The sequence below is a fragment of the Chinchilla lanigera genome, unplaced genomic scaffold (genome assembly GCF_000276665.1).
Source record: "Chinchilla lanigera isolate Chin_1 unplaced genomic scaffold, ChiLan1.0 scaffold00029, whole genome shotgun sequence".
Lineage (NCBI taxonomy): Eukaryota > Metazoa > Chordata > Mammalia > Rodentia > Chinchillidae > Chinchilla > Chinchilla lanigera.
The window spans coordinates 5481282-5496736 of record NW_004955430.1 but is presented as its reverse complement, the minus strand read 5'-3'; the positions used below and the strand labels follow the sequence as shown (position 1 = coordinate 5496736).

The 15455-nt window shown below is 46.1% G+C and overlaps 1 protein-coding gene and 1 long non-coding RNA gene across 11 annotated transcripts in view; one reads left to right on the top strand and one right to left on the bottom strand.

Moving 5' to 3' along the window:
- Positions 1-15455, top strand: part of Erc2 (ELKS/RAB6-interacting/CAST family member 2) — a 963719-nt gene that overhangs the window by 812173 nt on the left and 136091 nt on the right. The window lies entirely within an intron of this gene.
- On the bottom strand, positions 4379-14695 carry LOC102007798. Its single transcript, XR_261417.2, has 3 exons — positions 14596-14695; positions 9357-9620; positions 4379-4521 (listed from the first exon to the last, which is right to left on the bottom strand). It is a non-coding gene; the product is annotated as an uncharacterized LOC102007798 (long non-coding RNA).

Here is a 15455-nt window from a genome sequence, read left to right as displayed (position 1 = left end):
GGGGGAAACACACACACACCAACCTTGTTGACAGATTATTCTTTTCATCTGCATTTGGTGCAGAGTGAGATCAGAATCTGCCAGCAGAACCTAAAATTTTAAAAGTGCAGGAGTCAAGTAGATTTTACAGCCACACATAATCTTGTTAAATGCAAGCTCTGATTCCTGCAGATCCCAGTGGACCCCAATATTGTACGTGTCTAACAGGTTCCCAGATAGAACTGCTGGACTTAAAGAGAAAGTAGGGGAAATTGCACACCTGGATAAATTTGACTGTCATGCATTTCTTCTGGCAACCTTATATTCAAATGCTGTTAGTGCTGCTGGTGTGTGGACCACACTTTTCACTGGTGAGGGTGTACACTAGAAAAACAAAAAATTGGATGAATACATGAGCCGAGTTAATGGGTGAGCATCTGGTATAATTTAGAAATGAGCTCATGGTTTACAGGATACTCACACTGCAAGATGTAACTTGGCTACAGGCAGAAACAAACCCATACCAGCGAAGAGTATGCCTACAGCTTGAGAAATGGGGTTCCCTACATTCCTAGGCTTCAAGCCCTGTGAGTCGGTGGGATACTTATGTTTGCTTTATTTATTTACTTGCCACTCGCTTGCTAGTAGGAAGTCCACAGCGAAGTTATGACTATAAAAGTAAGAAAGGTTTTTACAGAGCCACAAACAGTACTAAGTTAAATGCTGAGAAGCTTGCGGGTGGCATTTCCTCACATTTTCACCTACTTTTCAACTAATGGTCCAAAAGGCAAGGGCAACAAGGAGGCCTTCTACAGCTCAGCCCCTGACAGGTGATCTGCAGAGAAGAAGAGGGCCAGGGCTTAGGTTTGCACTGACTTGTGACAGGCAAACCCAAGGCTTTCTCCCTTTCAAGCTGAAAGAACAGACTCTAGCCCCTGTAACCATACCGGGCCACCAGAGCAGCCACTTGCAGATTGCCTGGAGGTTCTTGCTGGAGGAGAGCTTAGCTTTCATTTATTCCAGCCCCTGAATTCCACTGGTGAAGATACAAAGCTATGGAAAACCAGCTCCTCTTCCACAGAGCCCCTTCTCCTTTACTGGCTAGTCTGGCATGTGGAGTGTAAGAGGTTTATCCCAGGAGGCTGCGTATGGTTAGGATCTGGTTTTTCGGATCTGGTTTTGCAGGGCCGTCTTTGTTTTGTTCTGTTTTTAAATACCTCAACATTGCCTGCATTCCAAATCTTCCTTGCCTGTGCTCTGTAATAGAAACCATTTCCCTTCTATCCATCCATTTTTAAGATTCGGTTGAATCCTGTATTTATGTCTATGATTTTAATAGGGTTGGTTTCACTTACCAAAGGCGGAACCAAAGGAGAGCCATGCTTTCTCTAGATGAGTGGTGCTGTTTGCTTTATGCCTCTAGTATGTAGTGAGGACCTACTATGTGCCAGGTCATGAAGGACAAACAGCCTCTCTTACCCAGCATCTCAGCAGGACTGGGCTCTTCCTCTGTGAGGAAGCAGGGGGTTTTTAGATGAAGTTCTCCGAGGACACTCATCTCGTTCTTTCATAGGCTTTAATTTCTGAAACACTTTCAGAGAGCATCAGTTTTCAAATCCTGCTTGTAGAAAGACTGTATGACCCCCTTCCCTGAATGGTATATCCAACATTATTTTTCATCCAAGCATCTCAAGTCTGTAATTTTCATTATTCACTTCTCATTATACAATTTTTAAACCATAGTGAGATAAACAGTTTAAACCTAAATGTTCCTTTCACTCTTTCTTCCAATTCCACACTTTTCCCCAGAAGCGATATACCCGAGCTAATTTGTGGCTGTGCTCTTTGTTTGCATTTGCAGACATATATATATTTACATTTTGGGTATATGTGTGTGGTTCTGTAGATTGGGCCCACGGCTGTGTGTATACTAGACAAGTGCTCAACCATTAAGCTCTACCTCCACTTCTTTTTTAGTTTTGATACAACATGTGGCTAAGTTGCTCGGGCTGGCCTTAAACTTCCATACTTTCTGCCTCCGCCTGCTGAGTAGCTGGGATTACAACTATATACTACCACACATTTTCTTTAGCATGAATTGTATCATATTATATAGACATTTCTATGCTTTGCATTTTTCACTTGAAAGGGCATCTTGGGAAACTTTCCAATGTATTTCACTACTTTCTCATAGCTGCAGAAGTGTTTCATAGAATTCCCCTGCCAATGTTTACTCGCCCACTCATAGTTGATAGATAGATAGCCTGTCATTTTTTGCTATGACAAACATGATGGCAGTGAACAATTTTGCATATATATCTTTGGGCGTGTGTGCAGGTATTTCTGCAGAACAGAGACCTAGAATTTTAATTTTCTATGTGAAATAGTTTTGATAAACTGAGGAGAGTAGGATTGGGTGCCATTTGGGAGATTCGTTGTGACCTGCGTCTCTAGTTTTTCCGTCTCTTCTGTCCTGTTTGAATTGATTTAGAATTTCCCCCAGAGTCGTCCATATTCTGACTGTGCTGCCTGACATTTTGAATTATGGAATCAAGCTTTGTAGATAAAAACTTTACATTTAAATATCTTTAAATGGTGCAGATTTTATTAGTATTGATCAGAAAGTTGGAGAAAGAAAAATACAGAGAATTTCCCTGATAAATGAATTAAAAGCTTCACACTGAACAGAGCTTTCAATTTGTAGAAAAGTGGATAGGATCATTCTTTGTGAAAAAACTTTTTAAAAAGTTCCCAGATAAGCCAGCTCCATAAGTAACCAAAATGAAACACATCAGTGTGCTGTGTTAGGAGAGGTTTTGTTTCAGGTTTTTTAAATGCAATTAAGAGGTTTTGGTAGGCAGAATTCTAAAGATGTTTTCTATCAGAGCTCCTTCTTCTGGTTATTCAGCCAAACACCCATCCAGGCACTAGATGCAAGTACTTTGCATGTAGAATTAAGGTTATCAGTCAGCTGAGTTAGCACTGACAGAGTGTCCTGGACTGCCCAGGTGGACCCAGTACAATGACACTGGCCTTTTGAAGTGCAGCAGAAATTAGGCGAGAGGTGTACCTCCGTGAAAGCACATGCATTCAGTACTCCAGGGACCCTGGGTTCCATCCCTAGTACTCAAGGGGGGAAAACGTGGAAGAGAAAAGCAGAGGGGAATAGGACAAGTGGAGAATGAGGTGGATGGACCAGAAAGTCAGAGAAATTCCAAAGCAGAAAGGGGAAGATAGAAGAATTTATAAACCGGGAAGTATGAATGGCCTTTAGAAGCTAAGAATGACTTGTAGCCAACCATCAGCAACAGAAGTCTCACAGCCATGTGAAGTAGAATTCTGCAAGTGACCCGAATGAGCTGCGAGGTAGATTCATCCCCAGAGCTCCAGAAAAGATTTCAACCTGGCTGACACTTTAATTCGGCCTGTGAGATGCAGAGCAGAGAACTAGCCATGCTGTGCCAGATTTTTGGCCTATACAACTTTGAGATGATAAATAGATTTTTTTTAAGCCACTAAATTTGTAGTAAATTGGTATATTAGCAACAACAGACTGATGCTTGAAGATTGAACCAACACCCAAGCGTTGGACACAGCAAAGATGGTCCTATAGTAGAATGCTGCATCTCTCCCTTCCTAGTATGTGAAGCAGAGAGGGCCCATGTTATACCAGGAAGAAGAGTAGCTTGCATTTCTAAGCATGTTATGTGCATTCCCTACTTTACCTGTCACAGTGGTCCAAAGAGGATCCCTGTTTCATAGATGAGATACCCGAGGCTCAAAGAGGTCAGGTACCTGGGCAAGAGTCACGTGGTGTATTAATAGCAGGGCTGAGACTCAAACTTTCATCTATGGGATGTCACACCCAAGTCTGTGCACACGAACGCTATACTTCACCAGGCACCACCCCAGCTGGACAGGAAGCTGATATCTTCCTGTATGTAAAATGTCTTGTATTTCAGCCCTTGCTGATCACTCACAACTAAAATGCCTTTCATTATATAAAGGCCCCTCAACCTTGCTTTCATGTGCTTGGAACACTACCCCATCAGATGCTAAGCAAGGAGGGAAAAGTGAATTCTATAGTCAAGGAAATAGGAGACTTCCCACCCCGCTTCTGGCCCTCCAAACCAAAGTACAGTGTACACTCTTATATTTCTCTTCAGATCCTTAGAGGTCCCAGTGGCTTTAGGCTGTGTTGAAGATTTCAGCCCCTTCTTTATACCATGCACTCAATTCCAGAGGAGAAAGCTGTAATGAAGACATTTTTATACCTTGGACATAAATATCAAAAGTCAAAACTGACATTTTACCTCGGGAGGGTTTGATGTGCTGATGTAGTCTCAGTTGTCTTCATGGAGCACATGACTTCAAATTCAGTGAAGGGAAATTCTGAGCATGCAGCATGTCCTTTCCTGTGTTTATTCACTCACATATTCAAACATTTAATACATAGGAACAAGCTTCTGTAATATTCCAAGGTTTGCCTGAGAAACTGAAGGCTACGGTGAGAAGATGAGCTCCGTTTGTAGATCTTCCAACCTAAGGAAAGAAGCACAGACAAGCCAGCAGTCGCAGGATAGTATAATCAATGCTGGGATAAGAAGTGCCGGACGCTATAGATCACAGTGGTGGCAAACCTAGGGCACAGGCGTGCTGCACTGAGCTGTTTGTATCATTGAAAGCTCTAAAAGGTTTGCCATCACTGATATAAAAACGTGAGAAAGACACCAAAACCAGATTCATATGTCAAAAATCATGCCCCTAAGATGGAAACTAAAGGAAAAATAGGAGTTAGTCGGCTGCACAGGAGGTGAAGGACATGTTCCAGACCCAGAGAATGTCGTGGTGCAGGTGTGATCTGGAAACGCATATATCCATAAGGACATGTATAGGTGATAAAGAGGCAGAGAGGCCAAGGCTGAGATAGAGATCTCAATAGAGACTGAGATAAGAAAGACTCTGCTATCCTGAGGAGGTTGAATTTATTATTTAAAAAAAAAAAAATAGAAACCATTGATGGAAAAAGCCGAGCAGTGACGTGGATAGATGTGGGTGCTTTAGAAAGTGCAAGAGTCAAAGAATGATGAAAGGGCGAGTAGAAGTAGGAGACCATTGGCACACCAGGAGGTAGTGGTGTACGGAAGAAGGATGAAATTTGGGCCAGAGAAAAATACGGACCCCAGAGATATCTGTGAAAGCAAGCCGGTGAGAGCTGGTCATGGGGTAAGGGAGAGGGAAGGAGCTGCAGGATGCTGGGCAGGTGTGACTTGGTCAGATCGTCATCCAGATATCCTCCTGGGATGACAGGCCCAACCCGCAGTCAACAGAAACCAGGTAGAATTATCAGTTGTGATTTGTGAAACGCCCAAGCAGGTGTCCACCAGGAAGCAAGTCATTCTCGTGCCGCACAGACAGCCAAGAGCAGTTCTGTGGACAGCTTCTAGGGGATTTCAAAGCGAGTATCTCCCCTGTGTTGTTTTGAATATGCTGACAGAAGAACAAAAGCTTTCACGAAAACAAAGCCCAACCCCTTGATACAACAGGAAAACAGATAGAGTTTCAAACACATGCTTTCTTTCCCGTGTGCTTGTTTTCTACGAAGAAGTATGATGGCCCATTGAAAGTGGCAGGTGCAAGTTGCTCTGTGGGCCTGGGGAAGGGTCACTGCAGCTGTAACCTGCCCGTTCTGTGTGTTGCAATGCTCAGTGATGTCTTGACAGGTGTCCTAACTCTTGGCCTTCACAGGTCGTATCAGAGCTGCTAGTCAGCTGAAGCTAGCAGGCCAAGGACTTGATAGCACCTGCTTGGTTAAACGCTGGTGTCTGCTGGGACTCTGTGGCTAGGCCCCATCACAGGCTGACGGGTCAGGGTTCCTCAGGCCCATGTATGTGGCGAAGGTCCCTCAGTCATCTTTTTGTTACTTAGTTCTGTAACAAGAGTAGGGAGACGTTCATGAGCAAGTGTATAAAATACATTCAGTACCTAACATGGGTACCTAGCTATCTACTGCTTTGGCCTGGCTATTATCGTCTAGCTCACCCTCTTTGGATACCGGCGGTCAGATTTCCTTTAAGCAATTCTGTTCCGTTTCTGCAGTTCTCAAGTTACCTGTTGGCAAGCACTGGGTCAGGTATGAGCACGTGACTTAGACCAGTCAATCAGAGGGCACTTCCCTATACTGGATCACTGAGAAGGTACTGTCCCTAGGACCGTGGTGATTGGTGCAGGGATGCACATGTGACCAGGCTTGACCAGTGAGTCTTGCTTCTGAGACCTTGGGTTAGAACTGTTTGGAATAAGAAGTGACACTCTGTGTAACTGGAAGGGGGCATAATGAAGTTTGGGGTACCAGGGGCCACAGTGGGCTGAGGACAAAATACATCCTTGAGAGGTATGCTCCCAATGTCCCACTTCTTCCAACTAGGTCACAGCTCTTAATAAGCCATTAAAGATTATGAGGTTAGAATTGCCACCATCTGATCACCTCTCAAACCTCTGCACACTGTTGTGAGAGGGATCAAACCTTCAACAGATGTGCTTCCGGGCGACATTTCAGATTCAGACCGTACCCTCTGGTCAGGGAGGCTTAGAGGAAGCACTAAGTATAGCAGGGCAGATGAGGTTTCCGTGTCCCACCCCAAGACCTTGGAGTAAGATTGCATACTCATGAAAGCAAAATGGAATGGATCAGAGAAAAGATTTTCCAAGCTGCCCTAAAGAACGAGCATGGCTCCCAGCCATCCGTGCTCATTATGGCTGCCTGAACATATTGACAAGAAGAAAGAAAGTTTGAAAATAAAAAGGTGCTTCAGAAGTGTCAGCCAGCCAAGGACGCAGCGAGCCAGAGGGTGGAAAGGAAGCATCTGCGCCTGTGCTTCCTAGTGCCACCCAAAAAATAGAAACCCTCCCCAGGAGATTTTGCTGATGACCATACTGACCCTGCGGGGAGCTGAGTGAACAGGCAGGGCCACAGAACCCAGCTGTCTCTCTTCCCAAGAAAGCCACCGTGACGAAAGCCACCACACCACTATGGACGAGGGCACTGGCTTCTTAGCGCGATGCCCTCAAATACCTGCTTCATTCCACACCCCTAATTTGGAGGATGCTCGTCTCCTGTTCATCATGACAGCTCCTGCTCTCCTTCTAAGCCATTCCCAAGCCTCTGCCCCACTAGAGGGTGTGTCTGTAGGAAGAGGACTGCACTTGCTACATGCAGACATTCCAAATTCATTGGCAAAGATTTAGTCATTGTAAATTAAACTGGCTATCAGAATCTTAACAAGCTTCCTTCATGAGTTCCTACAAGAGAGACTGGCTTGGTTGGAAGCTGGCGAATCGTTGGGCCCATATACCTGTAAGTGTTTTCCAGTAAGATGTCCTGATTTGCAGTATTAACTACACTGGGTCACTGCTTTGGAAGCTGCTCTTTTGGAGAGTTAAATGAACTTGAACCTGAGTCCTAACTTTACCATTATGAGCTACAGTACATTGGCACATTTTCCAAATCTCTAAGGCCCAGTTTCCTCGTGTAAAATGTGGGAATAATAACAAAAGTATCTTAAGGAGTGGCTATAAGACCCGAAAGGAAAGCAAAAAGAATGCAGAGGTTTAGCAGGATACCTGACACAGTTGCACTCAGCTGAGAGAAAGTTTATTGATGCTGACATTGTGGCTTCTCTGGCAGAGCACCACCCTCTGCCCAGATGCTTTTCTATGTGTGGTCCAGGCTGAATATTCCATACAGTGACACAGGTCCTCAGGAAGCAGGACATCTTGAAGAAGGAGAGCACTTGGTCTTTGTCATAGTTTGGGGTTTTGCAAGGTGAACAATACAACACAGGACACACACTTTATAAGATTATTTATAATAGTCAGCCAAAGAGTCATATACAAAAGAGAGTTCAGGACATCTGTCCACACACTAAGACCAAAGAATCTAGCTGAGGGCCTGGATCCCATGATAATGTCCTGCATGAGTCCAGCTGGAGACCTAGAGCCCATAACGGTGCCTCTCACAAGTCCAGCTGGAGGCCCAGAGCCCATGACAATGTCTCATGCAGGCCTGTTTCACAGATCTGTGCTGGGAAGGCTCAAAGGCCAGTGGTGGAAACTAGAAAGTCTATGCCAGTGGGATGAAGGATCTGTGCCAGCAGGCTGAGGGATCTGCACTGGAACCAGGAAGCAATACTCCAAGTAAAAACCAGAGCTCACCCAAAAATACCACAGCCACCATCAGCCACAGTGAGGTCCTGAGCTCCCCTGATGACAACCAAGTTCCCATCAGGAAAGCCAATAAGACAAGCTTCTCCACGAGACTGAGCAGTGCACCATCCTCCCCTCTGGAGCCAGGAAGTGACGCTCAAAGTGAGGACCAGAGCTCTCCCAAAGTGAACCATAGCCATTCTCAGCGACAACAAGGTCCCAAGCTCCTCAGATGATAACAGCCGAGTTCATCAAGAAAGCCAGCATGCCAAGCTCCTCCAAGAGAACCAACAGCTCCTTGCAGCTTTTAACAGCACCCAGAGCTCCTGTTCTCAGTTCGGTCTGTTATGCTGCTGGCAGGAACCCTCAGGTGGGCCTCCCACACCCAGCACCACGCTGGTTAGTTTCAGCTGGGTGTCACAAGTTGACCACCGTTGTCAATCCACCGTAGTGTTACAGGTAGACTAGTCAGCCCAGGTGGCCTCAAGGTCTCGCTAGCCTGGGAATGCTAATGAGTGTCCCAGGTAGGATGAGCTGGGCTTGCCAAAAGCACCACAGTCAGCTCCAGCCTCACATGCCATAAGGGAATTCAGGCCCAGCTCAGCCTTATCTGTGCATTTTTCAATAAAAGCCAAAAATCTCGATTTGTCTGTGAAATCTCCCATTTTTTACAGGATAACAACTGATTTGAATTTTTTTTAATACTGTGCAATTTTGTGTGACTTTATCCGGAAACACTCATTGGTGCTTTAACTTGTGATATCTGTTTTAAACGTTGTGCTAGACTGGGGTACTAAGTACCTGGATCTGGGATGCCTCAAAAGCAGGTCCAGTGATGAGGGTGTACCCCAAGCATTTGGGGGAGAGTAGCATCATCTACCTCTGCGGCATGGGAATCCATACTGCTGGTAATCACAGGTTGAGTGCTGCCCGCTAGTCCATACCCCACTCCTCCCCTGCTATAAGTCCATGTGGCATGAGCTCCAGAAGCCAGAGAGCCCCTCATATAAAGGCAGGTGAGGATGGGTAGCTAGAGGTTGGGTTGAAAGTAGTGGCCAAGCATGACAGGCTGGAGACCAGGCACCTACAGTCTCAGGAGTGGGGAAAGAAGGAAGCAGAATGAGAACATCCACCCCACCCCAGCAATTACAGTGGGTCGCAGAAGTACTCACACTGGATTTATTTGTCCTGTCAGATGAGGTTTCCAACTTATGCCTCTTGTCTCCTTGTTGTGCCCAAGCCGGAGCTGAGGCATGAAGACATGTGAGCTCTTCACAGGAAAACCAGCTCACTGCTCTTGCCTCTCAGAGTGCTGCCTGTCAATCACAGAAGGATTTGTGACTCCTTTGGCTGTCATTATCTTCCACCGGGGTCTCCAGTGGCAGCCCTGTGCCCGTTTGCCGCAAAGTGCTTCGCGTTGTTTTATATCTCCCGAACTGCCAAATACAATGTCATAAGCAATAAATAAATAAATACGTGGTTGGCCTATATGGAAAGCATATTTTGTCCAGATGTGTCCTTGAGACTTCAGCCCTGCAGTATGAAAATCAGACTGCAAACTACATTCTCAAAGCTTGGGAAGAGCAGGGTGTGGGGGAAAAGCCATTGGACTGGCAGGTGTGTCCTGCTGGTAGGCCAGGCAGAGCGTCTTCCGTAACACTGGGCACTCGAGGCGGTGCCGCTCGCCAGCGTGCATACTGAGCATGGGTGGCCAGCTCGACAGGCGGAGGCAGAACAGGACTCAGGCTCGGAGCACCGCTTAGCAGAGGAGCTGAGACCCGCGTGCTCCTTTTGACTGCTGCTTCCCAGCCCAGTGGAAGCGAGCCTTTCTCAGTGACAGTGCCAAGTTCAGCAGGGTTTTCTGGGGTGCAGATTGTTCCCAGCTATCCTGGCCTGCCTGGACACTAAAGCTGTGGGAATATGTAACTAAAAACGAGGAGGAAGAGAAGGGAGATCAGGATGGCTGAAAACTGCACAGAAAAATGGTGGGCAGTGGCACATTTCGGGCGGTGCAGCCAGCCTGTGATGGAGCAGGCATTCGCGGTCTGGAGGGGAGCAGTCCGGAGGAGGTCCAGGAAGTGAGTGCCGTGAATGGTAGAAATCACTATGTGGAGCTCATCAGTGGTGACTTGGGCTGCCTTTGCCGGCTGGCTAGGAATATTTTTAAATGTCATCTTTATTGCTTTTAAATTGAAAATACATGCTTATAAAAAGTTCGACTGTAGATGGATGAATGAGAATGTAAAAGTTCCCCTGCAGCAAACCTCCCCCTCTCGGTGTCCTTACAGAGATTCTCCAAGCTTGCACACACACATACACATACACACCACTTTCTTAAGATCTAAATTTTTGCTATGCACATTATTCTGAAACTCCCAGTTTTACACTTCATATATTGTGGACATCTTTCTACATCAGTACAACTTGTGTCATTGCTTTGTGGTATAGTTTTGATAGGTTACAATGATCTGTTAAAATTTTCATCCAGGTGTGGTGGCACATCCGCATAATCCCAGCACACTGTGAGGCTGAGGCAGGAGGATTACAAGCCTGAGCAATTTAACAAGATCCTATCTCAAAATAAAAATAAAAATCCTGGGATACAGCCTAGTGTGAAGGCCCTGGATTCAAGTCCCAGTACCAAAAAAAAAAAAAAAAAAAAAATACAAGGTAGCTTGTCAGATTGCATCCCAGGATGCCATGGTAAGCAGTGAAAAATTTGTGTGTGTGTGTGTGTGTGTGTGTACACGTGTGTAGCATAATAACAGATAGTTGTCTGAATACAACTAAAACTGTCACTTCTATACTTGATTTATCTTTCTTAATGGGTTCCTTTACTCACTGCTGTGATTTCATTATAGACTTGTACGTGCTCCATGACTAGAGCCCACCTGGGTAGCTAAGTGTGAGGCTCCTGCAAGACGTTCTAGATCAGCAACGTCAAACCTCTGAGAGCTTTCAGGAATACAGCCTGCTGTGGCACATGTGTTATAGGTTCACCGCACTGTGAGAGTGATGAACATAGCTGTGGGCTTGGATACTAATTACAGTGATACCTCAGTTCACGAATTGAATTCTCTCCAAAATCTGGCCACAAACCAAAGTGGACAACACTTAATCAAATTTCCCCATAAGATCAACATTAAACCTAGCCATGTAGTTTGATTCAGTTCTTGTACAACTCTGTTTATGACCAAAATAGTAGAAAGAATGAAGTTTGTGAGTGGAGGTGTCAGTGTTTTACCTTCCAGTACCCAGTCTTGGTGCCTCAGTTTCCTCATTTTTCAAAGCACAGTGATGACACACATTTCCTAGCTGGTGAAGAGGACCAGGGAGAGAATGCCCAAGAAGCAGTGGCCAGGCACTTAGGCCCTACCCAGCAAGGAGAGTTAGCAGAAGCACATAGAGGGCGTAATCGCAGGGGGACAGCAGCCATCTCACTAGGTCCATGTGCCACAGGACCTGACCTAAGAGTAGCCACCTTCACAGGTATTCATTGACTTTCCCCACCCACATTGTTGGGAAAAAAATGGAAAATAAAATGAATGCAGAAGAAGTGTTAAAGTCACAGTCAGTGAAAATTATTACAGAATGCCTCTAAGGTTGTCACAAACCATCAGCTGTCCTAGACCAGAAACAGAACCTGATTTCTAGTTGTAGATGATAAATAAACACAGTGCACTGCCCTTTACAAGGAGTGGTTACTGCAGATGTGTCCTATTTACATTGAAGCTGTCACACAAATTAGCAAAGGCCCACACAATCTGAAAGAAGGCAGGCCTCAGGCCGTGCAGTGCTCACAGGAAGGAAAATGGTTTCTCTCCTTGCTGCTGCGCTGCTGAAGTCCTCGGAGGGGTGGGAAGAACTGAGGGGGTTTTCCAGGCCAGCAGAAATGCTTGCCAACCCAGCAGGCTTTGGAGCTAATCTGCAAGGCTAGGTAAAATGAAATGCAATGGAGTTTGGGGCTGCTAGAATTTCGACTCTTTTGCAATCTGTGAAAAGTCCTGAATCTTCCACAGATATGAAAATCCCTTAATTTGACACAAGCTTGTGCACGGCAGATTGACTCTGAATTAAAACACTAATTAGAGAGTAATGGATGCTTCCATGTTTCTCTGAGCAGAAGGCTTCCTTGGCAAAATACTTGTTTGGCTATAATTATGAGACTTGCTCCTTACCACGCCGCATGTATGGGATATAAAAGGGAGAGTATGGGTGACTGGGCCACAAAGTCAGAGCAAGGAGGGTATTCAGATGTCAAGTTTTTCAACCCTTTCATATACTAACAAGACAATGGTTCAGAAAGAAGAGAAAGACCAGTTTAAGAACACCCAGCTGAGACCTGAGACAAGAACCCCAGCTACAAGGCTTCCACTAACTGCAAATTCCACCGATCGTATCACCTCCAAGTTATCTTTCTCTTGGAGCACACACATAGATAGGAAGATGTAAACAACTTAAATACCAGCTTGAAAACTGGAATAGCTGATTGTCCTGGAGAGGAAGCACATTCCTGATTGTGTGAATCCAGAGCTGTTCTTGGTCTACAAGAGCAGTTCATTCTCTAAGCACTGTGGAGGACCTGCCGAGGGCCGGTCTCCAGCAAAGAGCTAGGACTCACAGAATGGCACACAAGGTCTCTGTCCTCAAAGCAGTCAAAACAGAATTGCTATGATGTCCTCTAAGAGGCAGATGAAAAAGTCTACCACAGTACAAAGGGGATTGTGTTTCAGTTCTGTCCTGGCGCCTCAGGAAGGGCTTTATTCAACCTGAGTCTTGAAAGGTAAGCAGACTTGCTGCTAGCAGAGATTCATTCATTCACTCATTTAATTGAAATTTACTAAGCATCTGCTTCTTGCCAGGCTTTGTGCCAAGGAAACAAACAGTTTACACAGAGCAGTAAGTAATCCTCTGCCCTTGTGAATTTGCAGCGTCATCTTGGAAGGAGTCGGAAACTAAGCAGGTGAATGAACAAACAAGGTGATAGTGCTAAGTTCAAAACAGAAAACCAGGTGGAAAAGACCAAGGCTGCGGATACCGCTTCAGACAAAACGTTTTGTGTGACTGATATGAGAAGGTGCTACCTGGGCAGAGAGGGGGCCCGAGCAAAGCAGGCCAGGGTGCTGGTGACCCAGGAAGATGAGGGGAAAGACCAGGAGATAAAACGGGAGAGGCAGCCGTGGCTGAGTCACACGGGTCTACCGGCGACAGTGAACACACCGAATGATCTTCGAGGAGAAGTAGGGAGCTGGGGAGGAGTTCGAGCAGAAAGTTGCCAGGGTACATGAAAGAAGAGGTGGAGAAGCTTTAAAAATCACCAGGAAGAAGTGCATGTTTTAGGAGTGGATTTGGGCTCTCTAGAACACCCGATGGCCAGCCTGAGTTCCAGCAAGCCTTTCGTCTTTGGGATCACAAGTAGGCAGATCTGAGAGAAAACACAATCCTTTTTTTTTTCACAGTGAGGAAATTCGGGGTGGACATGAAAATGCAGTGACCAGCGAAGGAGGCCAGATTCAGGCCCGGGTGCCGAGCCCCGCCCCCCTTGTCTCCCCCTGCACCTCGGCGCGCACCTGCATGTCTTCCAGTGGCTTGGGCTGGAAATCTGTTCCCCATCAGACATTTCAGAGAGGGGTTTTACGGTTTGTTTTTAGTAGTGTGTTAAAGGCAGTCACCTTGAGTGACTTCTGCTTGACAGAATTGTCAGCATTGTCACCACCTAGTCCAAGCAGCGGTGGCACATGACAGGAGTGCCCCGGCTCCAGGGCAGAAATGAGGACGAAGGCAAAGAGCTGTGCAGCAGAGCTGAAATCGGGCTCAGCTTTGCTCCTGACCTGGTGTGTGGCCTTGCATAAGTCCCGTCTTCTTTCCTCTGGACCTGCATTTCCTTACTTATAAAATGAGAGGACTGGAGTAGAGGCCTTATTCCAGAGTGAGATCATTTTGAACTAAGCAAGTAAAACAGATTTTTCTCTTGCAGAACTTCTCAGAGCCTTTAATATGCCAGTGAGCACTGTCAGGAAGAGGGAATGCCTGAGGACCTTTCATCTTATAGAACCTGAGCCCCTCAGGATCTCTCAGGGAGCTGGTCTGTGAGACAAGGCTGAAGTGGAGATTCACCATTGAATCTCAGCGCACTGAACCACATCATTACCCCTTGTTTCATATTTTTTGAGACAGACCGGGTTCTTACTAAAATGCCCACATTGGGCTCAAACCTGGAACCCTCCTGCCTCAGCCTTCCAGAGTGCTGGAACAACTCCTCAGCTTTAGGAAGCTCACCTGGCCCGAGGGGGTGGGCATGCACATCTTGTGAGCCCTGGCCTTCTTGGCTTTCTCTATCACACCGTCTTACCGTGGGCCCTAGCAGCTGCCCGACCCCAGCCCCTAACAACACGCACCTCCTTTACCTACCTGTGCTTTCTGCACGGCAAACAGCCTCTGCCTGGCCGCAGTCACCCCCTTGGCCCGCTGGGTTTTGTGCCTTGGCTGCGGCGCTTCTCACCAAGAAGAGGGCAGCTGCTCTGAGATTGCAACATGAAGAAAGATGGGCTGAGATCTGATAAGCACCCCTTCCCAGGCAAAGTACCTCCCAATTTGCAGGCCTTTGTTATGTTACTAGCAGTTAAGGAATGTTGAAATGGAGCTCCAGCCTTGATCTGAATTATAATCTCTGAAGCTATATTTAAGTCTACCTAAAGATATTTCAATTTGCTCTCTCTTTTTTTAACTCTGCTTGGCTCAGAGCACACTCACAGCCCTGCAGAGCTCAGAAGGCTACGACGTATTTCTTAATGTTTTACATTATAGCGGTAAGACCTCCTCATCCTTTGATAATCATATTTTAACTTTCAGTCAGTATACATATGGGTGTGCCTGTGTGTGTTACGTGTAAGTTCACATTTATACCAACAGCATTACCTCCTTTTATCTCCCCCCACTCCAAAGCTGTACTTGTAAGACTACATTCAGCAGAGGATTAATCCCCAAATAACTTCATTCAGCTTTTGCAGCTGCTGCCAAACTGCCTCTCCTGGCCAGCCGGGTGTAGACATTGCAGTGGTTATAATTAACAGTTCCCCAGGGTGAGGCTTGCGCAGGAGGGGATCAGGCCAGGGAAGTCACCAAGTACTGTGAGGACGGCCCACAGGAAGGCCCAAGGGGATTTTCACAGGAAGAGGACAGGTTAAACAGGCAGAGAGGTAACAAAAATGTATCTTCAGCCGTTGGCTAGTGGTGAGCTAAGGGAGCAGATGTCCCAGCCCCAGGCAGAA